This window comes from Chiloscyllium plagiosum, unplaced genomic scaffold, assembly GCF_037043375.1.
Source record: "Chiloscyllium plagiosum isolate Xiang-an unplaced genomic scaffold, Cpla_swu_hap1 HiC_scaffold_42, whole genome shotgun sequence".
Lineage (NCBI taxonomy): Eukaryota > Metazoa > Chordata > Chondrichthyes > Orectolobiformes > Hemiscylliidae > Chiloscyllium > Chiloscyllium plagiosum.
The window spans coordinates 1,485,280-1,498,105 of NW_028270180.1; the positions used below are offsets into that span (position 1 = coordinate 1,485,280).

At 52.9% G+C, this 12,826-nt stretch overlaps 1 non-coding gene across 1 annotated transcript; it reads left to right on the forward strand.

Moving 5' to 3' along the window:
- The first annotated feature begins 508 nt into the window (after nucleotides 1-508).
- trnah-gug (transfer RNA histidin (anticodon GUG)) lies at nucleotides 509-580 on the forward strand. The gene has a single exon. It is a non-coding gene; the product is annotated as a tRNA-His (tRNA).
- The last annotated feature ends 12,246 nt before the right edge of the window (nucleotides 581-12,826 follow it).

Below are 12,826 nucleotides of genomic sequence, written 5' to 3' on the forward strand. Positions count from 1 at the left end.
GCCACACATATCAAAGGAGGTTTCATTTATCATCATAATGGTGTGATACACCTTAAACGAAGCCATTTGAATCTGCGCTGGATTTTTTGAGGTTATGTAGTTACCAAAGCCCTGTCAGAAGCAGAGGAAGAACTGGCGGATGGGGAGACGTGAGCAGGGGAGAGGTGTGTGGGGGGTGATGTTTGTGTTTGGGCGAAGGTGGAGTTTTCTGCTGGAGGATGGGGTTAGGGGTGGGGATTGTGGACGCGTGGGGCGGAAGGAGGCACTGGGTTGGTCTGCAGTTCAGGGCTGGGGAGGGGAATGGTCTGGGATGAGATGTGTGGGGTCGGGCGGGAACGGAGCGGGTACCCTCATGTTGGAGCGCGGGAAAAACCACGCAGCGCGGACCGCTCGCTCGAGCGACACCAACGGTATGTTCGACGTCAACACATCGAAAGATTACGTAACGGTGTGACATTAGCCTCACATAGCTAAGAGTGAGCGTTTCCATACAGCTTCCGAGTAGCTCGCCGTGATCGTATAGTGGTTAGTACTCTGCGTTGTGGCCGCAGCAACCTCGGTTCGAATCCGAGTCACGGCATTGCGGTTCGGCAATGACACGGCATTGGAAGCTTCATTGTTTTCCCGAATTTAATATTAACTTTTTCAGCGTTGTTCAATTAAAAATCAACCTTTTCATGTTGAATGGAAGTAAAATAATAAAAAACATGAAATCAGTGGACAGGACTAAAAGAACCATAAGGAATGAATCCTGTTGGTTAGTTCCAATAGGACTCGGAAGGGGGGCTCTGCCGAAAGCTGTTGAACATTTGGAGCTAAATTAGAAACCACAGCCTCCATCTTTGGATTACAATCTTAACCATGGGTGAAACGTCTATGATATATACATTAAAATATATATATATATAGAATATTGGAGTTTGATTCTGTCCAAAAACAGGTAAACCAAAGACATGTCTTACTTGAACAAGACTATATTTACATGCAGGAGAAAGTGAGGACTGCAGATGCTGGAGATCAGAGCTGAAAATGTGTTGCTGGAAAAGCGCAGCAGGGGAGGCAGCATCCAGGGAACAGGAGAATCGACGTTTCGGGCATGATCCCTTCTTCAGGAATGAGGAAAGTGTGTCCAGCAGGCTAAGATAAAAGGTAGGGAGGAGGGACTTTGGGGAGGGGCGATAGGTGGAAGGATGTAAAGGTGAGGGTGTTAGGCCGGAGTGGGGGTGGGGAGGTCAGGAAGAATATTGCAGGTTAGGAAAGTGGTGCTGAGTTCGAGGATTGGGACTGAGACAAGGTGGGGGGAGGGGAAATGAGGAAACTGGAGAAATCTGAGTTCATCCCTTGTGGTTGGAGGGTTCCTAGGCGGAAGATGAGGCGCTCTTCCTCCAGCCATCGTGTTGCTACGGTCTGGTGATGGAGGAGTCCAATTACCTGCCTGTCCTTGGTGGAGTGGGAGGGGGAGTTGAAGTGTTGAGCCACGGGGTGGTTGGGTTGGTTGGTCCGGGTGTCCCAGAGGTGTTCTCTGAAACTTGCGGAACGTTTCCAGTTTCCAGTTCTCCAGTTTCCTCATTTTCCCTCCCCCCACCTTGTCTCAGTCCCAACCCTCGAACTCAGCACCACCTTCCTAACCTGCAATCTTCTTCCTGACCTCTCCGCCCCCACCCCCACTCCGGCCTATCACCCTCACCTTAACCTCCTTCCACCTATCGCATTTCCAATGTCCCTCCCCCAAGTCCCTCCTCCCTACCTTTTATCTTAGCCTGCTTGGCACACTTTCCTCATTCCTGAAGAAGGGCTCATGCCCGAAACGTCGATTCTCCTGCTCCTTGGATGCTGCCTGACCTGCTGCGCTTTTCCAGCAACACATTTTCAGCTCTATATTTACATGCAGAGTTGTGAGTGTGTTGCTGGAAAAGCACAGCAGGTCAGGCAGCAGCCGAGGAGCAGGAAAATTGACGTTTCGGGCCGGAGGCCTCCTTCAGGAATGAGGCTGACACTCAAATTCCTGATGAAGGGCTCCGGCCGGAAACATCAACTTTCCTGCTTGTCCGATGGTGCCTGACCTGCTGTGCTTTTCCAGCAACACGCTCTCAACTCTGATAACCAGCATCCGCAGACCTCACCGTCTCCTAGTTGATTTCAACCTTACTGCGAAGCCTCTTCCAAGAATGCTTACCTTGAAGAAGTTCTCCTCCTCTCTCTACAATGATCTCAGTGAGTCCCTCTCTCACTGAACTCCCCAAGTCCTCTCCTCTGCCCTCATTCCTGATGGAGGGCTCCGGCCCGAAATGTCGATTCTCCTGCTTCTTGGATGCTGCCTGACCTGCTGTGCTTTTCCAGCAACATACTCTCAACTCTGATCTCCATCATTGCAGACCTCACTGTCTCTCCTATTTTACATGCATTTGAGTGTCTGATAACTGAATGGACCTCAACTGTACTTTGGCAACAAGATTTAGTGGGCTTTCCCCAAGCACATTTGTGGTAACTGCTCAAAGGTTTAGCGTGTCTCTCAACATATCCTCGACATCAGAATGTGCCAGTCTGCAATACACGGTAAAGGTCAATTCCTTGTTCTGGAAGGCCAATATGTTTCGGGCAGACCAAAAGCCGTTTTTCACCAAGTTGATGCAGGTGTCTGTGTGCTTCCTAGGGAACAAACCGTGGAGTCTTGTGTCACGGCACTGCTTAGGATGAACCTTGATAAAAACCATTCATTGCTCTCCAGCCCTCCTCTGCAAAGGCACATTCCAGAAGGAAGGGTGTGACAGTCTTACAGCTATATTTATGCCCTCTAATTTTGGATACCCCTACCCCAGAAAAAGACCTCGGCTATTCACCTTATCAATGTCCCTCTTGATTTATAAACCTCTACAAGCTCACCCGTCAGCTTCCTACACTCCAGAGAAACCATTCCTGTCTACCCAACTTTTCCTCATAATTCAAACCTTCCAGTTTTGGCAACGTCCTTATCAATCTCTTTTGTACCTTTACCAGTTTAATAACATCCTTCCTATAGCAGGGAGATCAGAATTGGATGTAGTACTCCAAATGTGACCTCTTATACAGCTGTAACATGACATCCCAACTTTTGAGCTCAATTCTCTGATGAAGACAAGCGCGCCAAATGCCTGCTTCACCACCCTATTTACCTGTGATGCCACATTCAAGGGATTATGTATCTGCACGCGAGGTCTCTCTGTTCGACAGCATTCCCCAAGGCCCGACCATTAATAGGATAAGTCCTAACCTGATTTGCCTATCTAAATGCAACACCTTGCGTTTATCTTAATTAAACTCCATCTGCTATTCCTCGGCCCACTGGCCCAATTGATCAAGATCCCTTTGTACTCTTAGGTAACCTTCTTCACTGTTCACTGTATCACCAGTTTTGGTGTCATTCATAAACTTACTGGCATGCGACCTACATTCTTATCCAAACCAGTTATATAAAGGATGAATAACAGTTGACCCAGCACTGATCCTTATGAAATATCACTGGTCACAGGCCTCCTGTCTGAAAGCAGCAAGGTCAGTCATCTCAGTTCTAGAGCTGAAAATGTGTTGCTGGAAAAGCGCAGCAGGTCAGGCAGCATCCAGGGAACAGGAGAATCGACGTTTCGGGCATAAGCCCTTCTTCAGGAATCCAACCACCTTCAGCTGCTTCATCAATAACCTTCCTTCCATTATAAGGTCAAAAGTGGGGATGTTCACCAATGATTGCACAATGTTCAACACCATTCATGACTGGGAACAAGTGAGGACTGCAGATGCTGAAGAGTCAGAGTCAAAAAGAGTGGTGTTTTTTTTTATTTCAAAAATATACTTTATTCATATATATTTAATCTATACAATTGGACATGTCATCATTCTGTAAACATTCCATTTCTTTACGTATCGAAACAGGGTAATCATTCATATTCACAGGTTAGTGCGATTACATTGAGCTCAGACGCCAGCGGAGCCCAAATGACTGCGTGGGCCCCCTGTTCTTCATGAGGCAGGCAGATGTTAGACGGTGGTCTTTCCCCACCGCGCCTTGGCGGCAGCTGCCCCAAGCTTCAGCGCGTCCCTCAACACGTAGTCCTGGAACATGGAATGTGCCAGTCTGCAACACTCAGTCGGGGTCAACTCCTTCAGCTGGAAGATCAACAGGTTTCGGACCACCCAGAGAGCGTCCTTCACCGAGTTGATGATCCTCCAGGCGCAGTTGATGTTCGTCTCGGTGTGCGTCCCGGGGAACAGGCCGTAGAGCACGGAGTCCCGCGTCACGGCGCTGCTCGTGACGAACCTCGACAGACACCACTGCATTCCTCTCCAGACTTCCTCTGCATAGGCACATTCCAGAAGGAGGTGTGTGACAGTCTCGTCCCCCCCGCAGCCGCTTCGAGGGCAGCGTGCGGTGCGGCAGAGAGTCCGGGTGTGCATAAATGATCTCACAGGCAGAGCCCTTCTCACCACCAGCCAAGCCATGTCTTGGTGCTTGTTGGAAAGTTCTGGCGATGAGGCATTCTGCCAAATGGCTTTGACAGTCTGCTCAGGGAACCGCTCGACAGGATCCACCCTCTCCTTTTCCCGAAGGGTCTCAAGGACACTACGTGCTGACCACTTCCTGATGGACTTGTGGTCAAAGGTGTTTTTCTTGATAAATTTCTCCACGAAGGACAGGTGATACGGAACGGTCCAACTACTCGGAGCGTTCCGCGGCAGCGAGGCCAGGCCCATCCTTCGCAACACCGGGGACAAGTAGAACCTCAGTACGTAGTGACACTTGGTGTTTGCGTACCGGGGATCCACGCACAGCTTGATGCAGCCACACACAAAGGTGGCCATCAGGGTGAGGGATGCATTGGGTGTGTTTTTTCCCCCATTGCACCGGTCTTTGTACATTACATCTCTTCGGACCCGGTCCATCTTTGATCTCCACACGAAGTGGAAGATGGCCCGGGTGACTGCGGCGGCACAGGTTCTGGGGATAGGCCAGACCTGTGCCACGTATAACAATACTGAGAGTACCTCACACCTGATGACCAGGTTCTTACCCGCGATGGAGAGCGACCGTTGCTCCCATCTGCCCAGTTTCTGTCTCACCTTCCTGATCCGCTCCTCCCAGGTCTTGGCGCACGCCCCAGCCCCCCCGAACCAAATACCCAGCACCTTCAGGTGGTCAGTCCTGACGGTGAAGGGGATAGAGGATTGGTCGGCCCAGTTCCCGAAGAGCATGGCATCGCTCTTGCCTCGGTTTACCTTGGCCCCCGAGGCCCGTTCGAACTGGTCACAAATGCACATGAGTCTGTGCACGGACAGCGGATCCGAGCAGAAAACGGCGACGTCATCGATGTACAGGGAGGCCTTAACCTGCAGACCCCCGCTGCCAGGAATAGTCACCCCTTTCAGGCTCGCATCCTTCCTGATGGACTCGGCAAATGGCTCTATGCAACACACAAACAAGGCAGGAGAGAGAGGGCAGCCCTGCCTGACTCCAGATCTGACTGGGAAGCTATCTGATTCCCACCCATTGATTGAGACTGCACTAACAATGTTGGTGTAGAGCAGTCTGACCCAATTAGCGATTCCCTCCCCGAAGCCCATTTTGGAGAGAACATCTCTCATATACGTGTGTGATATCCTGTCAAAGGCTTTCTCCTGGTCCAGGCTGATGAGGCAGGTGTCCACCCCCCTGTCCTGCACGTAGGCGATCGTATCCCTGAGGAGTGCGAGACTCTCAGCGATCTTCCTGCCCGGTACAGCACAGGTTTGGTCAGGGTGAATCACCGATCCCAGAGCAGACCTGACCCGGTTGGCGATGACCTTTGACAAGATTTTGTAGTCTGTGTTTAACAGTGAGATCGGTCTCCAATTTCTAATTTCTTCCCTCTCCCCCTTCTGCTTGTAGATGAGGGTGATGATGCCTTTCCTCATGGATTCACTCATGGTACCTGCCAGAAGCATACTGACATACACCTCCAGCAGGTCCCGGCCAATCAAGTCCCACAGAGCGGAATAGAGCTCGACTGGTAAGCCGTCGCTTCCGGGAGTTTTATTCTTTTCGAAGGACTCGAGGGCCTTGGTCAGCTCGTCCAGAGATAGCGGCTGGTCCAGCCTCTCCCGTGTTCTGTCGTCTAAGACCTCCGTGATAGAGGACAGGAACGACTTGGAGGCCGCGCTGTCGGTTGGCTTCGAGTCATACAGACTGGCATAGAAGGATTTCTGATCCTCATGATGTCAGCCTGAGATGACGTTACCGAGCCATCTTCTTCCTTCAGGCTGCTGAGCACGGAGCTCTCTTTGTGCACCTTCTGGAAGAAGAAACGTGAGCACGTCTCGTCCTGCTCCACCGAGCGGACCCTGGACCGGAAGATTATCTTGGAGGCCTCCGAGGCAAAGAGCGAGGCTTGCTGGCCCTTCACCTCCTTGAGGTCCTCCGTGACATCGACCCCCAACGTCTGCAGCAGGAGCAGGTTCTGCATACTTTCCTGGAGCTCGGACAGTTTTCCCCTCCTCTCTCTCACCTCCGGAACACCTTTGAGGATGAAGAACCTCTTGATGTTCCCTTTTACTGTTTCCCACCAGTCTGCTGGAGACTCAAGGAGGGACTTCACGGTTCTCCAACCTGCGTAATCCCTCTTGAGCTCCTCAATGTTTCCCGGGGTCAACAGCTTGGTGTTCAGTTTCCACGTTCCCTTACCAGCCCGCTGCTCGTCCTGTAGGTGACAGTCGGCCAGCAGGAGGCAGTGGTCAGAGAAGAACACCGGCTTGACGTCGGTGGATCTGACCGAGAGCGTTCGGGACACAAACAGGTAATCTATCCTTGAGCGGATAGACCCGTCTGCCCGTGACCATGTATATCTACGCTGCGCTCCGTCTGCAGGGGTGCTGAAGACGTCGTGCAGCTTGGCGTCTTTGACCGTGTCCATCAGGGCTCTGGACGTGGCGTCCAGTTTACTGTCCCCCCCGCCGGATCGTCCATCTGCATCGATGATACAGTTGAAGTCTCCGGCCAGAATGACCGGCCTGGACGTAGCCAGCAACAGTGGAAGCTGTTGCAGGACGGCCAACCGTTCACTCTTACCCGCTGGGGCGTACACATTAATCAGTCTCAGGGGAGAGTTTCTGTCTGTAACATCAGCAACGAGGAGGCGCCCGCCCACCACCTCCTTAACCTCGGAGATGGTGAAGTTGCCTCCCCGTAACAGAATACCCAGGCCCGAGGAGCGGTTATCGTTGCCCCCCGACCACACTGACGGCCCATGGGCCCACAAGCTCGACCATCTCCTGTAACTGCTGAGGTGCGGTATCCCACACTCCTGCAGAAACAGGACATCAGCTTTCACGTTGGCCAGGAAGGCCAGAGTTGAAACACATCGCGCAGCAGATTTTATGCTGCGCACATTGATGGTTGCAATTTTAAACCCCATTTTGTTAACAGGTTGTAAGGTTACCCATGTCCGATTGTCGCTGGTCCTGCCCCTCTAGGGTAGCTGTCTGCATCCCCATGCAGTACGCAAACTGCTGGACCCTCGCTGGGCTGAGGTAGCTGTCCAGTTCCTCACTCGGCCCATTTGCCCGCTTCGGTGTCATCGGGCCGAGACCAGGGTCCACGCTGTCTGTTTCTATATCTGACAGCGGGGCTGTCAGAGGGTCGCTGCTCCCAGTGACCTGGAGCTGTGGGGCGGTGGGGCCCTCCTGGCTTTCACCTGGTGGGGGGTGGTGGTTTCCCATTTCCCCTGGAGGCTCGTCCCTTGGTTGGCAGTTGCTGCTCTCCTTTCTCCTCGCAGCGCTCTGCCTCTTCTTTTGGTGACGACCCTCCTTTCTTCCGTCCTCACCCTCCGAAGAGCTGTCTGTGTCTTCCACCTGCAGCTGCCTTTTCCCCTTTTTCTGGAAGGTCTTGGTGACCGGGTGGGTTCTCCTCTTCCTGTTTTTCACCACGGTCCATTCCTCTGCCTCCTTCTTTCCCTTCTCCGCCTCCTCCTCCTGTCCTGTCGGAGCTTCGCTCGGCAGCTGTACCTCTCCGGTAACTGTCATCTGCTCTGCTCCGGCCTGTCCTTCCTGTTGCGTGCCTCCTGCCACCATTTCCTTGCCGGTTTGCGGTGCCTTGCCGTCCTTTTGTGGCCCGCCTCCGGCCATCTGCGCGTAGGTGGCGGCCCCTCGTCTTGGGCAGGCCCTGTACACGTGGCCCGCCTCCCCGCACAGATTGCAGTTCTTGGCCTCCTTGCATTCTTTGGTCGGGTGGCCCTCCTTCTTGCAATTGCGACAGATCGTGACCTTGCAGTCCGCCGCCATGTGGCCTGACCTCCCACAGGTTCGGCACACTTTCGGCTGCCCTGCATAAGTCAGGTACCCTCTGCTCCCTCCGATAGCAAAGCTGGTGGGTGGGTGGAGGATATTCCCACTGGCGTCCACCCTCAGGGTTACCTTGACCTGTTGTTTGCTGGTCCAGATCCCGAAAGGGTCAACCACGTCGGTGCTTTGACCCTCGACCTGCACATATCTTCCCAGGAACGTCAGGACATCAGTTGCTGGCACGTAGGGGTTGTACATGTGGATAGTAACAACCCGGCTCCTCTGTGCAGGAAGCACACACAACGGGACCGCCGACAAGATGGAGAACAGCGGCTCCCCTTCCTTCTCCTTGAAGACCTTCAGGAGCTGCTCACATTGCTTCACGCTCCTGAAGGTGACATCGAAGTAGCCTGCCCCAGGGAAATCCTGCAGGCAGTACACGTCTGCTGCGGCGAATCCACAGCACTCGAACAACACCTTCTTGACGAACACCGTCCGATCGACTGGTGTCCGCTCCTCCACCTTCTTAACAGACACCCGGACGGTGTTTCGAACCCCCTGCCCAGGGCTGCGCACAGCTGTTGAGGCCATAGCTCTGAGGTTGGCTGGTCCCTGAATTGGCGTTAGGCCGAAGCCAGCATGAAGATCCACCAATAGCAGGTCAGCACAACCAAACGATCCTCCAACGTCCAATCACGATCCAGCGATGATCTCCACTAGCTCTGATGACTCGCAACTCGACCCCTGTCCTGATAAGAACAGACACTTGATCTTAGCCAAAAGGCCGAGAAGCGACGAGCCAGCTGTCTCCGTGCTGCAGCTGACGGCCAGCAGGGTGCCTTTTTTTCAACACAAACCCATTGAAGCACTTTGTGCTCACTGCAACAAAAGAGTGGTGTTTTTTTTATTTCAAAATATACTTTATTCATAAAAATAAATCTTTGGTACTTGTACAATTTGTCATATCGTTCATAAATATATACATTCCATGTCGTAAAGAACAGATTGAATTACTCAAATTTACAGTTATCCTATTTACAGTTCCTTTCATTAACCATCCAGTCTCTTATTATTTAGCTGTGGCTTCAGCGGAACCCACCTACTGAGTGGGTGCCCTGTTATATGAGAGCAAAGGAAAACTTCTTTAACCCCCAGTTTATGGGGTTACCATTGTCCATTTGACTGTCCTGTCTCTGGGGTAGCTGTCTGCATCCCCATGGTGTGCACGAACTGCTGGACCTTCGCTGGGCTGAGGTAGCTATCCAGGCCCTCACTGGGGTCATTTACCTGCTCTGGTGTCATTGAGCCAAGGCAAGGGTCCGCACCGTCCAGTTCTGTGTCTGACAATGGGACTGTCAGAGGATCGCAGCTCTCAGTTACCTGTAGTTGTGGGGCAGTGGGTACCCCCTGGTTCTCACTGGGTGGAGGGTGGACTTCAGGGGGTCCGTTGTTTCCTGGTTGGGAGGAAATGCCCTCCTCTTTATCTACGGCGCTCTGTCTCTTCTTCTGGTGGTGATGATGTTCTTTGTGCCCGTCTTCCCCATCCGAAGAGCTGTCCGTCCCTCCCTCGTGCAGCTGTCTTTTCCCCCTTTGCTCGGAGGCTTTGTGGGCGTGGCCGGATTTTCTCTTCCTGTTTATAACCGGTATCCACTCCTCTGCCTGCTCGATTACCTCCTCCTCCTCCATTGCTTCCATCTGCCCAGCGAGAGCTAGGATTAGCTGCTGTGTCTCTCCGCTGGCTGCCACCTCCTCTACTCCAGCCTGTTCTTCTTTCTGGGTGCCACCTGACTCCGTTTCCCTGCTGTCTAGGTGGACGTTACTGGTCTTTGGGGGTCCACGGCTCGCCTTGCCACCTCCAGCCATCTGTGCGTAAGTGGGGCCCCCCCGTCTTGGGCAGGTCTTGTACACGTGGCCCACCTCTCCGCACAGGTTGCAGCTCTTTTCTTCCTGACAGTCCTTAGTCAGGTGACCCTCCTGTTTGCAGTTCCTGCAGATGGTCACTTTGCAATCCGCCAGCACATGTCCCGACTTCCCGCAGGCTCGGCACACTTTTGACTGCCCTGCATATGTCAGGTAGCCTCTGTTCCCTCCAATTGCGAAGCTCGAGGGTGGGTGAAGAATGTTCCCATTGCCATCGACCCTCAGAGTCACTCTGACCTGCCACTTACTGGTCCAGATCCCAAAGGGGTCGATCACGTCGGTGGCTTCTCCCTCAACTTGGACGTACCTTCCCAGGAAAGTCAGGACATCACCCGCTGGAACATAGGGGTTGTACATATGGATTGTAACAACCCGACTCCTCTGTGCAGGAAGCACACACAATGGGGTTGTTGACAAGATGGAGAACAGCGGCTCCCCTTCCTTCTCCTTGAAGACCTTCAGGAGCTGCTCACATTGCTTCATGCTCCTGAAGGTCACATCAAAGTAGCCTGCCCCAGGGAAATCCTGCAGGCAGTACACGTCTGCTGCAGCGAACCCACAGCATCCTAGCAATACCTTCTTAATAAACAGGATGCGATCCATCGGTGTACGGCCCTCCACCTGCTTGACAGACACCCGGACGGTGTTTCGAACCCCCTGCCCAGGGCTGCGCGCAGCTGTTGAGGCCATAGCTCGGAGGTTGGCTGGTCCCTGAATTGGTGTTAGGTTGAAGCCAGCATGAAGATCCACCAATAGCAGGTCAGCACAACCAAACGATCCTCCAACGTCCAATCACGATCCAGCGATGATCTCCACTAGCTCTGATGACTCACAACTCGACCCCCGTCCTGATAAGAACAGACACTTGATCTTAGCCAAAAGGCCGAGAAGCGAAACAAAAACAAAAGAGTGGTGTTTTTTTTTTATTTCAAAATATACTTTATTCATATAAATAAATCTTTGGTACTTGTACAATTTGTCATATCGTTCATACATATATACATTCCATGTCGTAAAGAACAGATTGAATTGCTCAAATTTACAGTTATCCTAAATACAGTTCCCTTCATTAACCATCCAGTCTCTTATTATTTAGCTGTGGTTTCAGCGGAACCCACCTACTGAGTGGGTGCCCTGTTATATGAGAGCAAAGGAAAACTTCTTTAACCCCCAGTTTATGGGGTTACCCTTGTCCATTTGACTGTCCTGTCTCTGGGGTAGCTATCTGCATCCCCATGGTGTGCACGAACTGCTGGACCTTCTCTGGGCTGAGGTAGCTATCCAGGCCCTCACTGGGGTCATTTACCTGCTCTGGTGTCATTGAGCCAAGGCAAGGGTCCGCACCGTCCAGTTCTGTGTCTGACAATGGGACTGTCAGAGGATCGCAGCTCTCAGTTACCTGTAGTTGTGGGACAGTGGGTACCCCCTGGTTCTCACTGGGTGGAGGGTGGACTTCAGGGGGTCCGTTGTTTCCTGGCTGGGAGGAAATGCCCTCCTCTTTATCTACGGCGCTCTGTCTCTTCTTCTGGTGGTGATGATGTTCTTTGTGCCCGTCTTCCCCATCCGAAGTGCTGGCCGTCCCTCCCTCGTGCAGCTGTCTTTTCCCCCTTTGCTGGGAGGCTTTGTGGGCGTGGCCGGATTTTCTCTTCCTGTTTATAACCGGTATCCACTCCTCTGCCTGCTCGATTACCTCCTCCTCCTCCTCCATTGCTTCCATCTGCCCAGCGAGAGCTAGGATTAGCTGCTGTGTCTCTCCACTGGCTGCCCCCTCCTCCACTCCAGCCTGTTCTTCTTTCTGGGTGCCACCAGACTCTGTTTCCCTGCTGTCTAGGTGGACGTTACTGGTCTTTGGGGGTCCACGGCTCGCCTTGCCACCTCCAGCCATCTGTGCGTAAGTGGGGCCCCCCCCGTCTTGGGCAGGTCTTGTACACGTGGCCCGCCTCTCCGCACAGGTTGCAGCTCCTTTCTTCCTGACAGTCCTTAGTCAGGTGACCCTCCTGTTTGCAGTTCCTGCAGATGGTCACTTTGCAATCCGCCAGCACATGTCCCGACTTCCCGCAGGCTCGGCACACTTTTGGCTGCCCTGCATATGTCAGGTAGCCTCTGTTCCCTCCAATTGCGAAGCTCGAGGGTGGGTGAAGAATGTTCCCATTGCCATCGACCCTCAGAGTCACTCTGACCTGCCACTTACTGGTCCAGATCCCAAAGGGGTCGATCACGTCGGTGGCCTCTCCCTCAACTTGGACGTACCTTCCCAGGAAGGTCAGGACATCAGCCGCTGGAACATAGGGGTTGTACATATGGATTGTAACAACCCGACTCCTCTGTGCAGGAAGCACACACAATGGGGTTGCCGACAAGATGGAGAACAGCGGCTCCCCTTCCTTCTCCTTGAAGACCTTCAGGAGCTGTTCGCACTGCTTCACACTCCTGAAGGTCACATCAAAGTAGCCTGCCCCAGGGAAATCCTGCAGGCAGTACACGTCTGCTGCAGCGAACCCACAGCATCCTAGCAATACCTTCTTAATAAACAGGATGCGATCCATCGGTGTACGGCCCTCCACCTGCTTGACAGACACCCGGACGGTGTTTCGAACCCCCTGCCCAGGGCTGCGCGCAGCTG